Genomic DNA, 14744 nt, shown 5'->3' with positions numbered 1-14744 from the left:
CGGAGCATTCCGCACCTTTGGGCCGGCGCAATGCCCGTCTGATTGGCGCCGTTTTTGGCGCCAGTCGGCGGACATCGCGCCGTTGGGGGAGAATTTCGCCCCAGGATCCTGGCTGATTCTGCCGTAGCCAGCATCCTGGATGCAAATGCGATCAGTCATTCCTTCCTGTCGTCCATGCAGTGAGACAACACGCCGCCAATGCTGTATGGGGAGGTGTCACACATGACAATCAGCGGTTTAGCGGGATCGTAGTGCGTCAACATGCCAGACGACATTAATTGTCTCTTTACCCAAGTTAAAGCTTCTTCCTGAGGTGTTCTCCACGTCCACTCCTGCTGTTTTTTCCAGGGTGTGTAGGGGAGCGAGCATGGTCACGAGACTTGGGATGAACTTCCCATAATAATTCATGAGCCTCAGAAAGGAGCGTAGTTCTGTTGTGTTCCTCAGAGTGGGAACTTGGTGAATCGCTCGCACCTTCTCTTCCACTAGTGCAGACTATCCTGGTCTATGCGGTATCCCACGTAGATGACTTCTCTGGCATGGATAACACATTTTTCCCTTTTCAGGCAGAGGACCTTCTCTAGGTTGCTCAAATGATCACTCTCCGTGGCTCCCATGACCAGATATCGTCCAAGTAAACCGCCACATGTGGCAGCCTCTCAGTATGTTTTCCATGATGCGTTGGAAGATGGTGCAAGCCAATGACACTCCAAACGTCAATTGTGTACACTCATAAAGGCCCTATGGGTATTTATAGTCATGTACTGTTGGGACTCGTGGTCCAATAGTAGTTGGAGATATGCGTGGCTCATGTCTCGTTTTTTAAAAAATATTTTTATTAAGGTTTTTTAACAACACAATTTTTTCCCCTTACAAACAATAATCCCCCCCCCCCCCCCATAACAAAATAACGCAAATTCTCCCTGAGCAGGATATATACAAGGCAAGATGGTATATTTACATAGCTTTATACACTGGCTCTTGGCCGCGCGTACCGTTTCCCCCCACCCTCCATGCTATCTCCCGCTCGTCCATCCCCTCAGTCAGTCTCTCGTTCCCCCCTCCCCCCCCCCAGGGTTGCTGCTGCTGCTGATCGACCTTCTTTTAACGCTCCGCGAGATAATCTAGGAACGGTTGCCACCGCCTGTAAAACCCCTGTGCAGACCCTCTCAAAGCAAACTTAATTCTCTCCAATTTTATGAACCCCGCCATGTCGTTTATCCAGGCCTCCAGGCTGGGGGGCTTCGCATCCTTCCACAATAGCAAGATCCTTCGCCGGGCTACTAGGGACGCAAAGGCCAGAGTTCCGGCCTCTTTCGCCTCCTGCACTCCCGGCTCATCCACTACTCCAAATATTGCTAGCCCCCAGCTTGGCTTGACCCGGACTTTCACCACCTGGGATATTACTCCCGCCACTCCCCTCCAGAACCCCTCCAATGCCGGGCATGACCAAAACATATGGACATGGTTCGCCGGGCTCCCTGAACATCTTTCACATCTATCCTCTACCCCAAAGAACCTACTCAGCCTCGCTCTCGTCAAATGCGCTCTGTGAACCACCTTAAATTGTATCAGACTGAGCCTGGCACACGAGGAAGAGGTATTAACCCTACCCAGTGCGTCGGCCCATAGCCCTTCCTCAATCTCCTCACCCAGCTCCTCCTCCCATTTACCTTTCAGATCTTCTACTAGCGCTTCCCCCTCTTCTTTCATCTCTTGGTATATTTCCGATACCTTGCCCTCCCCGACCCATACCCCCGAGATCACCCTATCTTGAACTTCTTGTGCCGGGAGCAACGGAAATTCCCTCACCTGTCGCCTCACAAAAGCCCTCACCTGCATATATCTAAATGCATTTCCCGGGGGTAACTCAAATTTCTCCTCCAGTGCCCCTAGACTCGCAAATGTCCCGTCAATGAACAGGTCCCCCATTCTTCTTATCCCTGCCCGATGCCAGCCTTGGAACCCCCCGTCCATCTTCCCCGGGACAAACCGGTGGTTACCCCTGATCGGGGACCACACCGATGCCCCCATTGCACCCCTGTGCCTTCTCCACTGGCCCCAGATCTTTAATGTTGCCGCCACCACCGGGCTTGTGGTGTATTTTGTCGGCGAGAGCGGCAGCGGTGCCGTTACCAACGCCCCCAAGCTCGTTCCTTTGCAGGACGCCATCTCCACCCTCTTCCATGCCGCCTACTCTCCCTCCATAACCCACTTACGGATCATCGCCACATTTGCTGCCCAGTAGTAACTCTCTAGGTTTGGCAAAGCCAACCCTCCTCGGTCCCTGCTGCGTTCCAAGAACCCTCTCCTAACCCTCGGGGTCTTATTTGCCCACACATACCCCATAATACTCCTACCTACTCTCTTGAAAAAGCCCTTGGTGATCACGATGGGGAGGCACTGAAACACGAACAAAAACCTCGGAAGGACCACCATTTTGACCGACTGCACCCTACCCGCCAACGAGAGCGGGAGCATGTCCCATCTTTTAAAATCCTCCTCCATTTGCTCCACCACCCTCGTCAAATTCAATTTATGTAGGGCCCCCCAACTTCTGGCTATCTGGATCCCCAGATACCGAAAACTCCTCTCCGCCCTCCTCAGCGGCAGGTCCCCTATCCCTCTTTCTTGGTCCCCTGCCTGTAGTACAAAAAGCTCACTCTTCTCTACATTAAGCTTGTAGCCCGAAAACTCTCCAAACTCCTTCAGAGTCTGCATGACCTCCACCATCCCCTCCATTGGGTCCGCCACGTATAGCAGCAGGTCATCCGCATATAGCGATACCCGATGCTCCTCTCCCCCGCGGACTATCCCCCTCCATTTCTGAGACTCCCTAAGTGATATGGCCAAGGGTTCGGTCGCCAATGCAAACAACAGGGGGTACAGGGGGCACCCCTGTCTCGTCCCTCGGTACAGCCGAAAGTACTCTGACCTCCACCGGTTTGTCACTACGCTCGCCACCGGGGCGCTGTAAAGGAGCTTAACCCATCTAATAAACCCTCCCCCGAACCCAAACCTGCGCAATACCTCCCAGAGGTACTCCCACTCTACTCGGTCAAAGGCTTTTTCCGCGTCCATAGCTGCCACTATCTCCGCCTCTCCCTCCTCCGATGTCATCGTTATCACGTTTAAGAGCCGCTGCACATTGGTATTTAACTGCCTGCCCTTTACAAATCCCGTTTGGTCCTCGTGTATCACCCCCGGGACACAGTCCTCAATCCTAGTGGCCAGTACCTTCGCCAATAGCTTAGCATCCACATTGAGGAGCGAAATCGGCCTGTCCGATCCACATTGCAGTGGATCCTTGTCTTGCTTTAGGATCAGGGAGATTGTCGCCTCCGACATTGTCTGGGGCAGGGTTCCCTCCTCTCTTGCCTCGTTGAAGGTCCTCACTAGTAGCGAGGCCAGCAGGTCCACATATTTTCTGTAGAATTCCACCGGGAACCCGTCCGGCCCCGGGGCCTTCCCCGCCTGCATGCTCCCCAAGCCCTTACTCAACTCCTCCAGCCCAATTGGTGCCCCCAAACCAACCGCCTCCTGCTCCTCCACCCTCGGGAACCCCAGCTGGTCCAGGAATCGCCTCATCCCCCCTTCCCCCCTGGGGGCTGGGACCTGTACAGCTCTTCATAAAAGTCCTTAAATACCTTATTTATTTTCGTTGCACTTCGTACCGTGGCTCCCCTTCCATCTTTGATTCCCCCTATTTCCCTCGCTGCCGCCCTCTTACGGAGCTGGTGCACCAGCATCCGACTAGCCTTTTCCCTGTACTCGTAAGTCGCCCCTTGCGCCTTCCTCCACTGTGCCTCCGCCTTGCCCGTGGTCAGCAGGTCAAACTCCGTCTGGAGCCCTCGCCTTTCCCCAAGTAATCTTTCCTCCGGGGCCTCTGCGTATCTCCTGTCCACCCGCAAGATCTCCCCCACTAACCTCTCCCTTTCCATTCCCTCTATCTTCTCCCTATGAGCCCTGATGGAGATCAGCTCTCCCCTGTTCACCGCCTTCAACGCCTCCCATACCACCCCCACTTGCACCTCCCCGTTGTCGTTGGCCTCCAAGTACCTTTCAATACACCCCCTCACCTTCCCACACACCACCTCATCGGCCAGCAGTCCCACATCCAGCCGCCACAGCGGGCGTTGATCCCTCTCCTCTCCCAGCTCCAGTTCCACCCAGTGCGGGGCATGGTCCGAAACGGCTTTGGCCGAATACTCCGTCCCCCCCACTCTCGGGATGAGCGCCCTGCCCAGAACAAAGAAATCTATCCGGGAGTAAGCCTTATGCACGTGGGAGAAAAAAGAAAATTCCCTGGCCTGCGGTCTTGCAAACCTCCATGGGTCCACTCCCCCCATCTGATCCATAAACCCCCTAAGTACCTTGGCCGCCGCCGGCCTCCTTCCCGTCCTTGGTCTGGAGCGGTCCAGTGCTGGGTCCAGCACTGTATTGAAATCCCCGCCCATTATTAGTCCTCCTACCTCCAGGTCCGGAATGCGCCCCAACATGCGCTTCATGAATCCAGCATCATCCCAGTTTGGGGCGTATACATTTACCAACACCACCCACGTCCCTTGCAACCTACCGCTCACCATCACATATCTCCCTCCATTATCCGCTACGATAGTCTTGGCCTCAAATGACACATGCTTTCCCACCAGAATTGCCACCCCTCTATTTTTTGCGTCCAATCCCGAGTGAAATACCTGTCCTACCCATCCCTTTCTTAACCTGACCTGGTCCGCCACCTTCAGGTGTGTCTCTTGGAGCATTGCCACATCTGCCTTCAGTCCCTTCAAGTGCGCGAACACTCGAGCCCGCTTCACCGGCCCATTCAGGCCCCTCACGTTCCACGTTATCAGCCGGATTGGAGGGACTCTCACCCCCCCCCCCACCCCCCACCCCCCGCCGACTATCCATCTCCTTTTCTGGGCCAGTCCCTTGTCAGCGTCTCCCTCACTCTCCAGTCCCCCAGCTGGGGGACCCGCGTCCCAGCCACCTCTTCTGTGTCCCGTTCTCTTTCGGCCAGTGCAGCAGCAATCCTTCCCCCCCCCCTTCCCCACCTCCCTCCTCTCCCCCCGCCCCCCCTCCCGCTAGATCCCCGTCTAGCTTTTTTGCTCCCCCCATATCTCTCCCATAAGTCAGCTGACACCTGCTGACCCCGGCTTCCCCCGCCATCCCTTTAACCCCCCCCCCCCCCGTGTGGGTCTCTCCCAATCAATGTACATTCCTTTGTCCCCTTCCCGCCCTTTTTATTTATTTTTTTTGCCGCCCGCGGGAAAAACCCCGCGCTTCCCAAAGCCTGCCCCGCTCCCCATGGCGCTGCTCCTGTCATGGCCTTGTCCCTCTCCCCCAGCCCATATATCCTTTCCTGCACGTGGTTGACCCCCTATGTACAACAAACATCATACTTCACCCCTCAAACACCCCCCTCCCACACAAACCCTCAATTCGAGTCCAATTTTTCAGCTAATATAAAGGTCCACGCCTCTTCGGGCGTTTCGAAGTAGTGGTGTTGGCCATTATGTGTAACCCACAGTCACGCTGGCTGCAGCATTCCAAATTTCACCCCTTTCCGGTGCAGCACCGCTTTGGCCCGGTTGAAACCCGCTCTCCGCTTAGCGACCTCCGCGCTCCAGTCCGGGTATATTCTGATCTCCGCATTGTCCCACTTGCTGCTCCGTTCCTTCTTGGCCCATTTCAGGACCCTCTCTCTGTCCGTAAACCGGTGAAATCTCACCACCATCGCCCTTGGCGGCTCTTTTGCATTGGGCTTCCTCGCTAGCACTCGGTGCGCCCCATCCAGCTCCAGCAATCTCGGGGGGGCCTCCACACCCATCAGCGTCCCGATCATTGTGCCCACATATGCCGCGGCATCGGCCCCCTCCATTCCTTCCGGGAGACCCAGGATCCTCAAGTTGTTTCTCCTTGATCTGTTCTCCAGGTCTTCGAGTCTTCCCGCCCACGTCTTGTGCAGCGCCTCGTGCCGCTCCACTCTCTCCGCCAGGCCCACGAGCTCGTCGCCGTTCTCACTCACTTTTTCCTGGATCTCCTGAATCTTCACCTCTTGGGCTTTCTGGGTTGCTCCAAGTTTTTCCACCATTGCCAGTATAGGCGCCACCATCTCCTTACGCAGCTCCTCGAAGCAGCACTTGATGAACTCTTTCATCTCCTCTCTGTCCATGGGCGCCGCCATTTTGTTTTTTTCTTCTTTCTTCTCCCGCTGCTCCAGGGACGCTTTCCTTGCCATTTCACTGCGGGTCCGGTCCATGCAGGGCTGTAGGGGACTTCCTCCATTCTTCCCCACGGGTTGGTTTTTTTTTAAAGGTCCGTTGGGGCTCCGTTAGCGGGCCCAAAAGTCCGTTTCTGCGGGAGCTGCCGACTCGCGCGGCTTAGCTCCACATCGCCGCGACCCGGAAGTCCTCATGTCTCGTTTTGTAAACAAATATTGAGTACAAGTCTTCAATCGGATACAAAGCATCGGATATCTGTCCAATCGGGATTCCCTTTCACGGTTAACTTATAGTTGCCGCAAAGCCAAACTGTTTTGTCCAGCTTCAGTACGGGGACTACCAGTGCCATCCAATCAGTGAATCGCACCAGCCTGACGATTCTGAGGCCATCCAGCTGATCAACCTTTGCCAGCAGTGCGTAGGGGTCTGGCCGGGCCCGGAAATACCGGGGCTGCGCCTCAGAGTCCACTTGAATTTTGGTCATGGCATCCTTGATCACCCGCACACAGGTTTGAAAGATTTTGGGGGTTTTCACCAACACCTCACAGAGGCCTCCAGAGACCATCTGAATAATCCGTTGCCAATCCAGGCGGAGACGTTGCAGTCGGTCGCGGCCTAGTAAGCTCAATCCGGGACCCTTTATGACAATCAATGGCAGTCGAACAGATTGCTGCCCATAGGTTACCGAGGTCATTTTCATCCTTGCTATGGTGAGCACCTCCTGTGAATAGATCACCAGTCTTGCTTCAGTATTCCGTAAGCTCAACCTTTGCACCCTGATCTAATTTGTTTGAGCATTTTCTTCCCGATGATTGAGACTGCGACTCCCGTGTCCAATTCCATCTCCAGGGGATGACCGTTTACTTGAACGGTGACCCGAATGGGGCAACTCTGGGTGCCGCAATGCAGTTCAGTTGCATGAATTCTTTGTCGTCAGGTTGGTCCAAATTAAAAGTCTGGGCTCCGGGTTGGTGTCTGCCTCGGGCAGGCTTGCTGGCTGGGCTATGGTTTTCACTCCCGGCGGTTCCTCCGGCTGCATGGCCTGCATCGACTGGGGCCACCCTCTACTGATTCGGGGGAGGTATCTTGCCTGGCCGTCGCAGTCAAAGACCACCGGACCTGGCTTCAGAGGTGTTCGGCCCAGGGCAGTGTAGTGGGGGTTCCGGCCCTAGGAGGTGCCACATGTCAGGGTGGTGCATGCCCCGCGCTGTTCACTTCCATCCTGATCACTCCCTGGAGCTCCAAGACTCCCTTCTCCGCACACTCCCTCGAAAGTGAGATTTCCACAGCCTTTTTTACGTCCAGCAATGGTTCATCCAGCAACTTCCTCTGGGTTGCCATGTTGTTCACCCCACAAACCAAGCGGTCCTGCAACATCTTGGGAAAGAACGGGCCATAATCACAAAATTCAGCATGTTTCTGTAAGCATGTCAGGAACTCTATTATAGATTCTCCTGGCTTCCTCTCAGCAGTATTCAAATGGTATCATTGTACTCTTGGGGGTCAGAGTGATCTGCCACCAATGCTCCTCAAATGACTTAAGAGTCAGGAGCTGCGGGGTAGGTTAGGCTTTTCATTACGCTAAAGCTACCCATTTCCTGACATGTTCAGATAAGCAGCCCATCAACATTATTCAAATAAAAGCAAAATACTGTGGATGTTGGAAATCTGAAATAAAACCCACAATGTTGTTTTAACTCAGCAGGTCTGGCAGCATCTGTGGCGAGAAACAGAGGGCTGGACTCTACACCGGCGGGATGCTCTGTTTTGCCATCAGCCCGGGGTTTTTTCGATGGCGTAGGGCTGCCCCACAATGGGAAACCCATTGAGCAGCCGGTGTAACGGAGCATCCCGCCAGCGGGATGAAACAGAAATGTGGCGCGACAGGGCGGAGAATCCAGCCCAGAGTTAACATTTCAGATCTAAATGACCCTTCTACAGAACTGAAACAAGGTAGAAATGTACAGAATTATATAGTTGGAAGGGGGATGGAGGAGGTAGGGAGATTGGAAGACAAGTGATATGTCGGGGGAAAGGAGAAATGGACAAATTTGTCATGGACATAAGAAAAACGGGAGTGTAAATGGTGCCGCTAAGGGATTCTCCCTACCTTCTCCGTCCCCCTTCCAACTATATAATTCTGTACATTCCGACCTTGCTTCAGTTCTGTAGAAGGGTTATTTAGATCAGAAATGTTAACGCTCGGCAGATGCTGCCAAACCTTCTAACCTTATTCAAATGATGTTGTGGTGGTTCACTCCCCTCCCGCCCACCACCACCACCTCCAACCCCACAATCTCCCTCCACGACCCCCAATTTGTTTCATTCACAATCAAAAAATCTTTCCAGCGGATTTACATTTCTGTCCAAATTCTAGTAATTGTAGAGCATCTGCAACTTTCTGATATAAATAGCCAGCAGGTGCTGCTCCCCACAGGCTGGAAAACATAGGCAGAATTCTCCGCAATCGGCGCGATGTCCGCCGACCGGCGCCAAAAACGGCGTGAATCAGACCGGCATCGCGCCGCCCCAAAGCTGCGGAAGTCTCCGCATCTTGAGCGGCCGAGCCCTAACCTTGAGGGGCTAGGCCCGCGCCGGACTGATTTCCGCCCCGCCAGCTGGCGGAAAAGGCCTTTGGTGCCCCGCCAGCTGGCACGGAAATTACATTGCCGGGCGGTGCATGCGCGGGAGCATCAGCAGCCGCTCACGGCATCCCCGCGCATGCGCAGTGGAGGGAGTCTCTTCCGCCTCCGCCATGGTGGAGACCGTGGCGAAGGCGGAAGGAAAAGAGTGCCCCCACGGCACAGGCCCACCCGTGGATCGGTGGGCTCCGATCGCGGGCCAGGCTACTGTGGGGGCCCCCTCCAGGGCCAGATCGCCCCGCGCCCCCCCCACAGGACCCCGGAGCCCCGCCCGCGCCGCCTTGTCCCGCCGGTAAGAGAGGTGGTTTAATCCACGCCGGCGGGACAGGCATTCTAGCAGCGGGACTTCGGCCCATCCAGGCCGGAGAATGGCCGGGGGGGGGGGGGCCCGCCAACCGGCTCGCCGCGATTCCCGCCCCCGCCAAATATCCGGTGCCGGAGAATTCGGCAACCGGCGGGGGCGGGTTTCACGCCAGACCCCGGCGATTCTCCGACCTGGCGGGGGGTCGGAGAATCTCGCCCCTATATATCTCTATAATTTTCCATCACTGCTGAAAGACTTGGATGTAAGAAGAATGACAATGGCACTGTGCACAAACGAAGCTGCATAGAATGACACCACTATTTCTGGCCAGGATGGAGATGACTGGGTAATTTCAACCATTAATCATGCCTGGAGGCTGCACTGCTGTAAGTAACTGGAATTAACTTTATACCACAATCATTTATGAAATATTACTGTCTGTAAAATATTCTGTTCTGTTGCCTTGATTTGTCATCCTTTCTTGTCAATTTATATCTTAAAGACAAAGAGATGTTAGAATGAGCTACTAGAAGGAGTAGTTGAGGTGACTTGTATAGGTGCATTGGAGGGGAAGCTCGATAAACACAGAAGAGAGAAAGGAACAAATGATATGCAGATGGGGCTAAATGAGGAATGGTGAGAGGAGGTTCTTGTGGAGCATAAAGATTGGCATAGACCAGTTAAGCTGAATGACCTGTTCATGTCATATAAATACTTTCCAATCTGTACCGAGCTGTTCTCCACTCATTGTATTTTACAGAGAAATAACCCTGCTTTTATCAGATATTCCTGTTTCAATCTTGAGTTCTGTCTGCTGTAGTTTGTCGGTAAATGACACACAAATTGGTGTGGTAAATAGTGAGGAGAAAAGCCTTAGATTACAAGACGATACAGATGGGCTGGTTAAACGGGCAGAACCATGGCAAATGGAATTGAACCCTGAAAAGTATGAGGTAATACATTTCAGGAGGAATAACAAGGCAAGGGAATGTACAATGAATGGTAGGGCCCTTGGAAGTACAGAGGATCAGATGAACCTTGGTGTGCAAGTCTATAGACCTCTTAAGGCAGCAGGACAGTTAGATACGGTGGCTAGGAAGGCACATGGGATATTTGCCTTTATTAGCTGAGGCATAGAATATCAGAGCAGGGAGGTTTTGATGGAGCTGTATAAAACACTCGTTAGGCCACAGCTGAAGTACTGCGTGCAGTTCTGGTCGCCACACTATAGGAAGGAAGTGAATGCACTCGAGAGGGTGCAGTGGAGATTCACCAGGATGTCGCCGAGACTGGAGAGTTTCAGCTATCAAGAGAGACTGGATAGGCTCCACGGAGAAGCGAAGGCTGAGGGGGTACCTGATTGGAGTGTATAAAATTATGAGGGGCCATTGAAAGAGTGGATAGGAAAGAATGTTTCCCTTTGCGGAAGGGTCAATAACCATGAGGCATAGATTTAAGGTAAGGAGCAGGAGGTTTAGAGGGGGTGTGAGGGAAAACCTTTTCACCCAGAGGGTGGTTGGAATCTGTAACTCACTGCCTGAAAGGGTGATAGAGGCGGGAACCCTAACAACATTAAGAAGTATTTAGATGAGCACTTGAAATGCTATAGCATACAATGCTATGGGCCAAGTGCTGGAAAATGGGATTAGAATAGATAGGTGCTTGATGGCCGGCAAGGACACGATAGGCTGAAGTGCCTCTTTCCGCGTTGTAATGACTCTATGGCATTTTAAATAGATTCCGTAGACTGCTGTAATGTGCTATTTAAATAGACTGTTTGGTGAGTAAATGCACTTTGTTTGGTGTAGTATAGACTGTGCTTGCTGTGAGTCCTGATATGACTTTTGCCCTGCCTCAAACTCACTAGTGGACACAAACTCGTCAATTGACAGTTTACACAAACTAAATATCAATTCCGAGAGAAGGGAGAACCTGCCCAAATTTCCTTGAACATTAAATTAAAATACTAAGGCGCAAGCTTGTCTCAGCTCACCCTCAACACAAACTGCGCAAAGAAAAATTGAAATCGTACAAGTGTCCGATACTTTACTATTGTTTTCAGTTCAACCCTTATTAGCTGCTGTACTGCTGTAAATACAAAATAAAGCATATTGTAAATGCTTAACCCTGATTATTCTGTTATATTGCTGTACCAATTTAGATAAACGAGTTGTATGCTTTACTGTACTAGTTAAACAATCCAGTTCATTTGTCACAGGCAATGCATTGAGCTTTTATTACAAAATACAAACTGTATTTTCTTGATGGCGACATGAATGCAAATGTTTTCATATGGGGCAAGAGCTGCTGGAAAAGCAACGATCGCCAGTGCGCTACACGCCTCCCCGGACTAACTGTACTGCCTCTGGACTCCCGCCTGTTGCCAGAGAGATTCAGGGGTTCCCCTCAGGAAGACATGGACATTTCGCCAGACTTGGGTGGGTGTTACAACCCCTTAAGGGGCCAAACCCTTCATTGTATACGATTCCCCTCCTACACCTGGGAGTATGAGCTCCCCAGGCGATCGGAGAAACCACACACGATATAAACCTGACCTGGGGGCAGATCGACAAAGGTGACCCTGCAGGGAGAGGAGTAGAGTAATTACTGTATTGTAAGTAGTAAATAAACCGAGTTGTTTCCTGCCTGCCTACCTGGCCTCGTGTGGAGATCTTGGGCTGGATTCTCCGCACACTGATGCAGAAATGCTCATGTATAAAGGTGGCTAGTCTCTGCCTCCGCCCCAGTTCGGGACCAAAGGCCAGGAGGCTAGCTGTTTAGTGTAATAAATTGATATGCCATCAATAAGCACACGACGAGTGATGAATGTAACTGAGGCTTTATTACACTAAACAGCAAGCCTCCTGGCCTCTGGTCCCGAACTGGGACGGAGGCGGAGACTAGCCACCTTTATACATGAGCCCGAGGGGAGGAGCCACAGGCAGAGCCAGCCGGGACAAGCCCAGGCATGTACAATACAACACAATGCAACATAGTGGTTTACCACACTGTCCTTGATCTCAGCTTTGCTGTCTAATGTCAGTCATTTTTCTAAAACGGCAAAATTATCAATATTCTGGACACGGTCTAATGGCTGTGCCACGCCCGACTCGGGACGCGCACGGCCGGAAAATCTCGCGAGAAGCCTCTCGTGAAATTTACCCGGCTTGTCACGCATCGTGAGGTCTAACGAGATCTTGTGAGACATTGTGATTTGAATCCTGCCCACAATGGGTGGGGCCTAAATTTGCATATTCAAGTGAGCAGTTAGTTTAACTTGAATGTGTCAACATTGGATCTACTAATCTACCCAGTGTCCGGGATTGAAATCGCTTGCCTCGGAGACACCGGCCAGGTGCCGTTTAGCACCGATCTCCACAGATGTGGACCAGGCGGATTGGCACTTGGGGGTGTCTCCTGGAGGGGGGTCACCCAGGCGATTGGAAACCCTCTGGGTGGTTGGCCTCTGGGCAGGGTGGTACCATGGCACTGCTAATGCCACCCGGACACCTTGGCACTGCCAGCCTGGCACTACCATCCTGACACCCAGGTGGCACTGCCAGGGTGCCAGTGCTCATGACATCTGTGCCAGGGATCGGGCCCGAGGGTGCCCTGCTCTTATGAGGTGGGGTGAGGAGGGCTTGAGGACTTCCTAATCGGTAGATTGGGGTTGGTGGTGGGTGGGTCTGGGGATCATGTGAAAGGGGGGTGGAATTGAGAGATCAGGCTGCCATTTAAAAATGGCCTCCTGATCTCTTCCTACACTGGTGTGGGAAGTTCCTCAGTGTAGGAAATGAAGGTAAGTGTGGCCTCAGCGGGCCCTTCCTCGCCAAGGCCTGAAAAAATAACAGAGACCCATTTAATAGCAGGGCTGTTCTTAGCTCTGCAAGCGCCGGAAAACACCCTGCTAAATGCATCTGAAACAGAACTTATCTACCCCCGCTACAATAATATTGGTGCCAGTTTGGTTAAGTGGACCCTGTTTTATCTGAATAGATGTTATCTTCCTGCCCCCAGCACTTGCTCTCTGCTTCATCACTTCTAACAATACTTTTTATATTTATATCTATTCGCCATTGGCCTGCCAGCAAGAGTAATTTGAGATAACAGTCCAATCTAGAACTAAATACTTAAACCCCTCAATAGCACCTTTAGTCTACATTATTATGAATCACAACTTCAAGTCTTTTCACTTTCAGAGCTGCAAAGTAGCCTTTCTATCCCCTACTTATGTGAAATCCAATAATACTACACATTTTTTCCATGGGCAACCCTTTGCTTAATAATGCTATGGTTAATGGCAGCAAGGGGGTGCAGTGGTTAGCATTGCTGCCTCAGGGGTTCAATCCCAGCCCCGGGTGACTTTCTGTATGGAGTTTTCACATTCTCCCCGTGTCTGCGTGGGTCTCACCCCCACAACCCAAAAAGATGTGCAGGGCAGGTGAATTGGCCATGCTAAATTGCCCCTTAATTGGAAAAAAGAAGAATTGAGTACTCTAAATTTATTTTTAAAATATAATGCTATGATGATCCTTTTGAACGCATTTCTTTGTGCTTCCTATTGTTCCAAATTGGAGTCTAACTGGGAGTCCACCATGCATTAATAATGACTTCCAACCCAAGAAAATAGGTTGAGATTGGAGCTGATTTGGAAGTCTCCAAAGAGGAGAGTCTGGCTCAGGGCTTTCTGTCAGAACTACTTCTGTTCCATGAATTATTAAGTGCCACAGGCTTGCTTACAGTAGCTAATTCCATTTGATTGTAAAAAAGGTCCTTAGAATCAGCTGGACAGAGCAAAGAACCAATGAATTTGTCCCCAGGAAAATCGGACTGCTAGCAACTCAATTAGCTGAAGTGAAGAAGTGGAAATAGACAATGTAGGACCACTGGGAAAGGTGCAGAGTCTGGTGCTAGTGAAAATAGATTCATCCTTTTCAGATAACAATCTGAATACTTTTGAATGCTTCAATTGAACTGCCTCCAATCTATATTCGTAACTGAAGTTCCTCATCCCTGGAATCATTCTCATGAAGCTTTTTTGCACTCTCTCCAATGCTTTCACATCTTTCCTTTAGTGCAACGTCCAGAACTGGATGCAAGGCTCTGGCTGAGGCTGGACTGGCATTTATACAAGTTCAATATTGCCTCCCTGCTCTTGTGCTCAATGTTCCTATTAATAAAGCCTAGGATACTGTATTCATTTTTAACCACTCTCGCAACCTCTCCTGCCACCTTCAATGACTTGTGTTTATATACCCTGGTCTCTCTGCTCCGTGCCCCCTTTAGAGTTGCACTCTTTATTTTATATTGTCTCTCCATATTCGTCCTCCCAAAAAGAATCACTTCACATTTCTCTACATTGAACTTCACCCAGCATTTGTCTGCCCAATCCATCATCATGTCTATCACCTTTTGAAATTCTACACTATCCTCCTCACAGTTCACAATGCTTCCAAGTTTAATTTCATCAGCAAACTTTGAAATTGTGACCTGTACATCAAGGCCAATGTCATTAATATGTCAGGAAGAGTAAGGGTCACAAAACTGACCCCTGGGGAATTCCACTAAAAATCT

This window comes from Scyliorhinus torazame, chromosome 8 (genome assembly GCF_047496885.1).
Source record: "Scyliorhinus torazame isolate Kashiwa2021f chromosome 8, sScyTor2.1, whole genome shotgun sequence".
Lineage (NCBI taxonomy): Eukaryota > Metazoa > Chordata > Chondrichthyes > Carcharhiniformes > Scyliorhinidae > Scyliorhinus > Scyliorhinus torazame.
The sequence above is the reverse complement of the archived record's forward strand: the minus strand, read 5'-3'. Positions refer to the sequence as shown.